The sequence below is a fragment of the Euprymna scolopes genome, chromosome 13 (genome assembly GCF_053919585.1).
Source record: "Euprymna scolopes isolate OS-2025 chromosome 13, ASM5391958v1, whole genome shotgun sequence".
Taxonomy (NCBI): Eukaryota; Metazoa; Mollusca; class Cephalopoda; order Sepiida; family Sepiolidae; genus Euprymna; species Euprymna scolopes.
In genome coordinates, this window is record NC_136494.1 from 88555281 (window position 1) to 88563271 (window position 7991).

General features: G+C 32.7%; 1 pseudogene; it reads right to left on the reverse strand.

The window, feature by feature from the left end:
* Positions 1 to 5637: 5637 nt before the first annotated feature.
* Positions 5638 to 5764, reverse strand: LOC145292563 (U2 spliceosomal RNA; annotated as a pseudogene).
* Between the last annotated feature and the right edge of the window lie 2227 nt (positions 5765 to 7991).

A 7991-nucleotide genomic window follows, 5' to 3' on the forward strand; every position in this document is an offset into this window, starting at 1 on the left:
TAACGTAAAATATTCCCCGGTAAAAAGAAAAAAAAAATTCATATCTGAGAGAGAGACTTTTTAGATCGGATTTTTTCGATACGTATCAGATGAATTTTCAATACATATTTAAGAACACTGCCAGACATATAAATTATCTTTGTGTAAAATTTGCAAAAGATAGCCTCAGCCGTTTCAGAACCTATGAAGAAGGAACTCGCATACAGTGACTTTTATATGATAGCAGATAGATATTGTTGACATGCCCACTCCTAATTTTTTTTTTATTTTTGGGATTTACTATAAAAAGATTTAGCTTGAGTTCTAATGTACTATGTGGTATTTTCATGGGTAAGCTGATATACATATTTCTTAGCTCAACCCGATAAATGTAGTTACATTTAACACTTTGAGAAGCAATTTGTGGCAGATATGATCCCAGATTCATGAAATGTACTTCTGTCACATATATTTGCTAATAAACATTTTGTTAACAATACTACTGTTAGTATTGATTATTACTGACCTGCAAGACTACAACAATTATATAAAGAGGATTCAATGTGTTTGCTGTTGAAATGGATGAGTTAAGTTGTATTGGTTCCTATTTGCCAGAATTATGCCAAATACGTATGAGAACGGCCATCAAAAGTCATTCTGAATGTTAGTTGGTTGTTTTTGTTTTATGGCATATCAACCCTTTTCAGGTTATTTAATGCCGAATCCAAAGATTTTGAAGGAAATTTTTTTAATAGAATATATTTGTTTTCAAGTCGGTTTCCATTTAACCCATAGTTGGGGCCCTAACAGGTACTACCACTCCGGGTCAGAGTGAACCTGGGAGCAATCGCAATTAAAGGGTGGCTCCACACTTCCCAAAGCCTGCAAGCTGGGTCCTCACCACTGGATATAGTTTAAGGTCATATCCAGGACCTCTGAATGTTGGAAATCTGCTACTATTAAAAATACCATTTAATCTCTTTTGTACACGAAAACATAACTATCCATTCTTGCTCGTATTTGTAGTTATTAGTTCAATTGTAATTTGGATAGCTGTTGTCAAAAATTCTACTTTGTTTAGCCAGTATTCCCATGCTTTGTTCATCAGACGAGTGCAAATCTGGTAGGAAAATATCCTCATCTAATATATACATATTATTAAAATGTTATGTTTGGAAATTATTCTGTTCTCATTCAAATAGAAACGTGACGTCGCTGTTGTTTGCTATTTATAGCCAGTGCTCCCTAGAATGTCTACTCTATGAAAGAATTACAATTAAACAACCTTTTTTTTTTATTTACAAATTAAAACTTTCTTAAAACTGAAGTAATTTTCCATTTTACAAGAACATTTATGGTGCTGTCGTATCAGAAACAATTTTTTCAGTAATATATTATAAAGGATGTAGCATTACTGTGAGGTGTAATAAAAAAAGTCGACAAATCTTTTATCTGAAAAAAATACTATTTATAAGAACAAAGATTTTATTTAAAAAACTATTTTTAATATTTTTTTATTAAAATAATCGCAGAAACTTTTTTTCTTTTCAATTAAAATAAAGTTTGTTAAATTATATAAAAAAAAATGTTTATAAAATCAAATTTTAGAAATAAAACATTTTATTGTTTCTCGAATTGGAAATTAGATTCATCTGTAAAAAACAAAAAACAAAAAAAAGCATTAATTTTATTTTAGCAAAAAATTGAAGAATTATTTTCTAATAATTGTAATTTGTTTCTGTAGATGAGGTTCCAAGCTTTTAGGGACCACCTGTTGTAAATAGCAGACATTTTATTGATATCACAGTTGGCAGAAATTTTTAGTTAAATAATTCTATATATTTATCGTGAAACAGAAAGATATGTCTTTTATTTTTAAAGAAATTATTTGTTTTAATTATAATTACCTAAACTAAAATGTTCAATTATAATAGACAAGAAGTTAATACATATTTTCTATTCATAACGTTTTGTATATTGATATTTTTGTAGACATTTTTTGAATACACCTTGTGTTACTGTTACTTCAATATAACTCACCTGCAACTCGCTAATCAATTTTTTTTTTTCATGCAAAAATGTGTGCAGGTAAATCCGGATTGTCTTAGTAAATCTCAAATATTCACTAAAACATAAGCCATAAAGCTTAAGACATAACTATCAACAATTTCTCAGTAGTTATATTCAGAATAAACCAAATTTAAATCCTATATGAGATACTTCATCCACCATGCATAAAATATAATTGAATATGGTGGAATAAATGAACTACTTTGGTTGATCGCAGACTTGTCCGCGGCAATTGTTTGCCCCCAGGAAACTATTTTTAAGCAAAAGGATAAAATAAACATAGCAAGATACCAAGAGTATAATTAAATACATGACACTGGTGTCCGAGCCGCGGGATATGCATCAATTTTAGATAGAAATCATTTACCTTCGAGTAAAATCAATTTAAAAACCAATCTAAAGGAGATTGCTGTTAAAGTAACCTTACACAAGACAAATATTTGCTAAATATATATATTCCACACGTGAATAAATTCATGAGTAAACTTGAACTGGTAAAACAACTCCCTAACGTGCACCTGACGATGAGGCTCCAAATGAGGAGTTTGAGGCCACCACTATGTTAGTGTTACTCCCAGTTCTACTCTGACCTGAAAAGATACTGCCTATCACATACCATTTATGTGTTAGATACAATTTGTCTCCAGCGCTGGACTAATGTGCCTCTAAAACCTTGGGCAAAGTGTTCGTTCCTCCCTCCCTCTTATTTACCCACTTACTGAAATTACATTATTGTTACTGCAAATCCCATTTCAAGACCCTATCATCTGTTTAACCTAGCACTACCTCTCAAACGCATAGAAAGTGTAATAATATAGACAAACTTTGAAACGCAACACAACATTCTATAAATCTTAACCTGTAAAGGGGTGACAGTTGATATGTTATGGTAAAAGGATAGTTCATGGCAATGACTGAAAACTTGGGTGTATCAAGTTCGAATCTAGCTTGTTCCACAGAAACACTTTCATCAAATAAACACTTTGTTTAAGTTTCTGGAGAGGAGGTAAATAAAATGTAACCGGTGATGATTTAACATGCCATTAAACAAAAATTCACATCTGTATTTCTATCATATGAAGGGAACTTTGTAAGTTCCTTCCCGATAGACTCTGCAATAGCTGGGCTGATTATTATGAAATTTAACAATGACAAAGATTTTACATAAAAGATAACCTGGTGAGAAAAACCAAAGCAAGAATAATGCATTTGTAATGATGTATTATCGAGTAAATGCAACAGAATTTACTTGAACAAGAACGTGGATGTCCAGCAGGTTACGGAGAGCAGCTCTAAAAAAAAAAAAAAAAAAAAAAAAAAAACTGGTGTTGAGTCATCATGCTGCATGCAATTATTAGATTTTTTTTTTTTTTGAATTTGATATTACAGATAATTATTTCCACAGTCAATCATCACAGTTCATGAAAGCTGTAGACTGGAATTCCTAGACTCAAGTTTCGCCCTCATTTGGACTTATATATAAAAAAAAAACTTTGAAAAATAAACATAATGGACTTAATTACGATTATAGCGAAATCTTATTGGTAAAATTATATATAGTCAAAGCGGAATTTGGCCACGTGAAATTTAAAGCTTTCAGACACGACATAAAAAAAATGAAATCTTTACCTTTTTATTTTTTTTTTTTGTACGTATACTCTGAGTAAAGAGAGCACGATAAAGAACGAAAAATATATGCAAAAAAAAGCATACATGTTTGAACTGTTACCATTTTTGTTTCAAGTATAAACACATGTAACAGTCGCTGACAGTAGGTTCGCAGCAGCAATATGCAAGTGACCAGGTCGGCTACGCGAAGTGACGTCACAGCAGAGATAAAAAGGTAACATGTTTAAACACATGTTCGAGACGTAGAGGATTCAAAATACTAGAGTGTAAAAGGGGCGTGTTTGAAACGTGAATGTTCGGAGAAGTGAGATTAAAGACGTGTTTGAGATGCATGGGTGACAAATGGAAAAGGAGAAATTAAATTTATATATCTAGAAAATGCGTTGTTGGAAATATCAGATATAAAGGATTTTTAAAACTGAAAAACTAGGGATTTCCGAACTTCAACTTCTGATTTTTCCAATGTATGGATCTGATGCTCATTGGTAGAGTTAACCACTATGTAAGATTTCAAACTGATCACATAAGTAGTTTATACAATATATAGAAGTAAGCACATATAAGATTTGGACTCATCCTTACATTGTCAGGTGGAGTCTTACAACTAACGTTTGCGTTTTACATATTTATGTTGAATAAGATAAGGAAATACGATTAAATAAATTTTTATTTTATTTCCTCCCGATCAAAAATCTTTCCTATATTTTTAATTGTCATAAATTAGTTTCACTAAGCATAACATAAACTTCAAAAATAATCTGTTCTCATTGATTAAATATCTTTTCAGCAAATATGAGCCAAAATTAAAATAGGTTTTATAACAAACTCGTTTCAGTCCTTTTAATTATTATTTTTACATAAATTTACATGATATTATTATAAAAAGATAATCAGAAAGACACAAACCTTTATCTTAACACTTGATCCCTTAAAGAACTATTTCTTTCATCACAATTTATATAAGTACAGGATGCAGCAAAAATAATAGGCGTTTAAAAAAAAATCATGAAATATAAGATTTTATAAGAAATAAGATTTTTTTTTTTGTAAATTTATTACAGATTATCATTTTTTTAAGTCAAGTGTGAAATGTAATATTTTTCATGTGATACTAATTTTCGGTGATGCAGGTATGTGTTTATGATAGTTTGCATCAACTCTCTGCAGTAGGTCTCTGTCTATTTATGCAATAACAAATCTATTCCTTTAACTCTTCAGTGTTATGTGTCTTTTTATGATGAACATATTCTTGGACATATCCCTTAAAGACCAAAATCATATTTGAACAAGTCAGGAGACCAGGGATGTCGTGAATTTTCAGTAAATTTGGAAATAAGCCGTCCACCAAAATTTTGTCCGAGAACGTCCATTGAATTCCTGGCAGTATATACCGTCACTCCATCTTGCTGCAACTTGGATTGGAATTCGAGTTCGTCTTTATTCAGGCAGAAAGAAATTATTGATTATCTAGATCTAACGTTCTAAGTTAACAATAACATAATTTCAAGCATTATCTTCATAAATTAAGGTCGAATCAGTTTCCCCTACAGCATACCATAAGTTTACTTTTTTGCTATGCAGTTGCTTTTCATTTTAAAATTTTCTCCAGCTCAATAGCGACAGTTGTTGATTAACTGTTCCATCCAAAGGAAAAAAAAACATCCATTACGTTTTAACAAGGCCGATAGCCATTAGTCGCATACTCTCGTGTAATGAATGAATGCGTGAATGTAGGATTGACATGAAATTCTTAAAGATAAACTAAAATGACCGAAAAATGGAATGAAATTACTTAAATAAATAAAAAGTAAATGACTTAGAATGACTTTAATGAACTTAAGGATGAATTGAATGACCTTAAGAATGACTTGAATGCTTAAAAAATAACTGGAATTCTTCAAAAACAACTTGAATGATCTGGAGAATGACTTGAATGGCTTTGAGACTGACTGGTTGTAAAGTGGGTGATCATTTTATATTAAATTAATGCAGAAAAGTGATCCCCCTCTTTATATCACAATAAGTACAGCATGTAGCAAGAACAGATACTACACTTTGATCTTGACCAAAAGGCCAAGAAAAGGGTATTCATTTGCTCTCCCATCGAGCAAATTAGGCACAAGACCGATTTTTAATGTGAGGAGTGAAGGGGAAATGGTGACCAACTCCTCAGGGAGTAGGGAAGCTGGATAGTGACAATGGTATGAAGAGTTTCCCCTACATTGACCAAGGTCTTATGTGGGATTGCCCTCACATATGGTCCTTGCTTGCAGCATCTGCCGGAACCGATACTACACTTTGAGATATTAAATCCTTTAGTCATGTTAAAAGTACAGTGAAAAATCAACAATGAACGAAAAAAGTAGGCACATGGCCAATTCAAAATAGGGTATTGTGGGGGTCGTTGGTCATCCTTGTCACTCCAGAACTAAACAAAATCAAAAGTTTCTCCCAGCTACTATCTTCTTTCACCATCATACTGCATTCATGCTTTCGTACTGGGAGATGTCCTACTTAACTCCCAATTTTTTAAACATTTTTTATTGACATGTAAAAACAAAAAGATAACAATAAAAATGGTAAAACAATTCATTTGTGTCGAGGGCGGGGGGGGGGAAACAAAAGTTGATTAGTAGGACCCTCCCAACCCCGTCTAGTTGATAGACTGCTCGTTCCACTAGGTTTGTAAAAGGAACCTCGCTTCTGCAGGTCAGTCTCTTAGTGGGGATGCCCTCTAGATGGGGTGAATGGAGAAAAGAAAATTTTGTGGGTAAGGAATGGGGGTTAGTTTGTATTTCTTTCTCTCCAAGATGGGTGAAATTTAGAGAAAGGGGTGAAAACAAAAATTGCAAGTAGGAGGGGGTGCGTATCTTGGCCAAACGGCCAAGAAAAGAGTATTTATTTGCTCCCCCACCGAGCAAATTAGGCACAAGGCCGATTTTTAATGTGAGTAGTGAAGGAGAAATGGGGACCAACTCCCCGGGGAGTAGGGGAGCTGGATAGTGACAATTGGTATGAAGGGTTGCCCCTACATTGACCAAGGTCTTATATGTGGGTTTGCCCCACATATGTTCTTTGCTTGCAGTATCTGCCGGGACAGATACTACACTTTGATCTTTGCTAAAAGGTCAAGAAAAGCTTAAAAAGCTAAGAACAGGATCTATTAACAACAGACCTTTGATTTTAACCAAAAAGACTAAGCACAAAAGTGTTACGGACAGACCGACTGACCGACCGAGTGACTTATAGAGTCTCTTGCATGCAACTAAAATCGGTTAGTTTTCATGATAAACTAATAAATCTGGCATTTTTACTAAGGTTTTCAGGGTCACGCTTTCACATGAAATGGTTGCCAGTGATGTTGAATTACCCCTTATACATGTCTATGGTTACTGCTACCCCGATTCATACGCCATGTTTTTTCAAAGTCGTTCACACTTCCTCCTTCTCATCCTTATTATCTGTGACTGATAAGCATTTTTTATATTGTTACAGTTGTCATCTCGGCAATGTCCACATGCACTGGTACAATCTAGTCCACACAGTCTGCAAGTACATCAATGTTTAATTTTGTGTCTCGTTCATCTCCGTAGAAAAATCTATCATTAAAGATCACTAAAAAACTCAATATTTCACTCCATAATGTTTACTTAGGTAATTACTTCTGCTACTGCATTATTTTACTGATCATAACTCTCATCAATTCAATTCATGTTAAGAGGTAACCTTTACATTGTTGATTCTTCGTAATCTCTAATTAAAATGCATGAAGACAATTGTTTAAAAATGTATTTTTTAAATTATATTGAATATTAAATTGTTCATATTTACTTGCCTCTCCAAGAGGGCAGTCAAACATAAGGTCGATTTTTACATGGTGGGAAAATCCATCTGCTTAGAAAGGGCACTCCTTGGATAAAAAATAAAAATTATCTCAGTTTATAAAGATTTCTGATCGAGGAGAGGAAAGATGAGCTATAATATCAGAACAAATATTACACTTACTTCCTTGCGAAAGGGGTTAAGAATCAATATTCCAGTATATTGTTTTTTCTACCAGGTACATTGAAGACAACGTGAAGTAGCCTTTACTGCTTTTGGCTTTCTACTTGCCTCATAATATTTATTTTAACAGCTATATTATTACTTGTTTATGACTGTTTCTTGTCTTAATTTGAAAGCTAATTTTCTGATATAACTTTTTGTTATATTTCAATCAAGAAAACATTCTTTGTTATTTAACTTTGGAGACCAGTTTTTAATATGATTTCTAATTACAATAATTTCTGATAAAGGTCGACAAATGTTTTGGA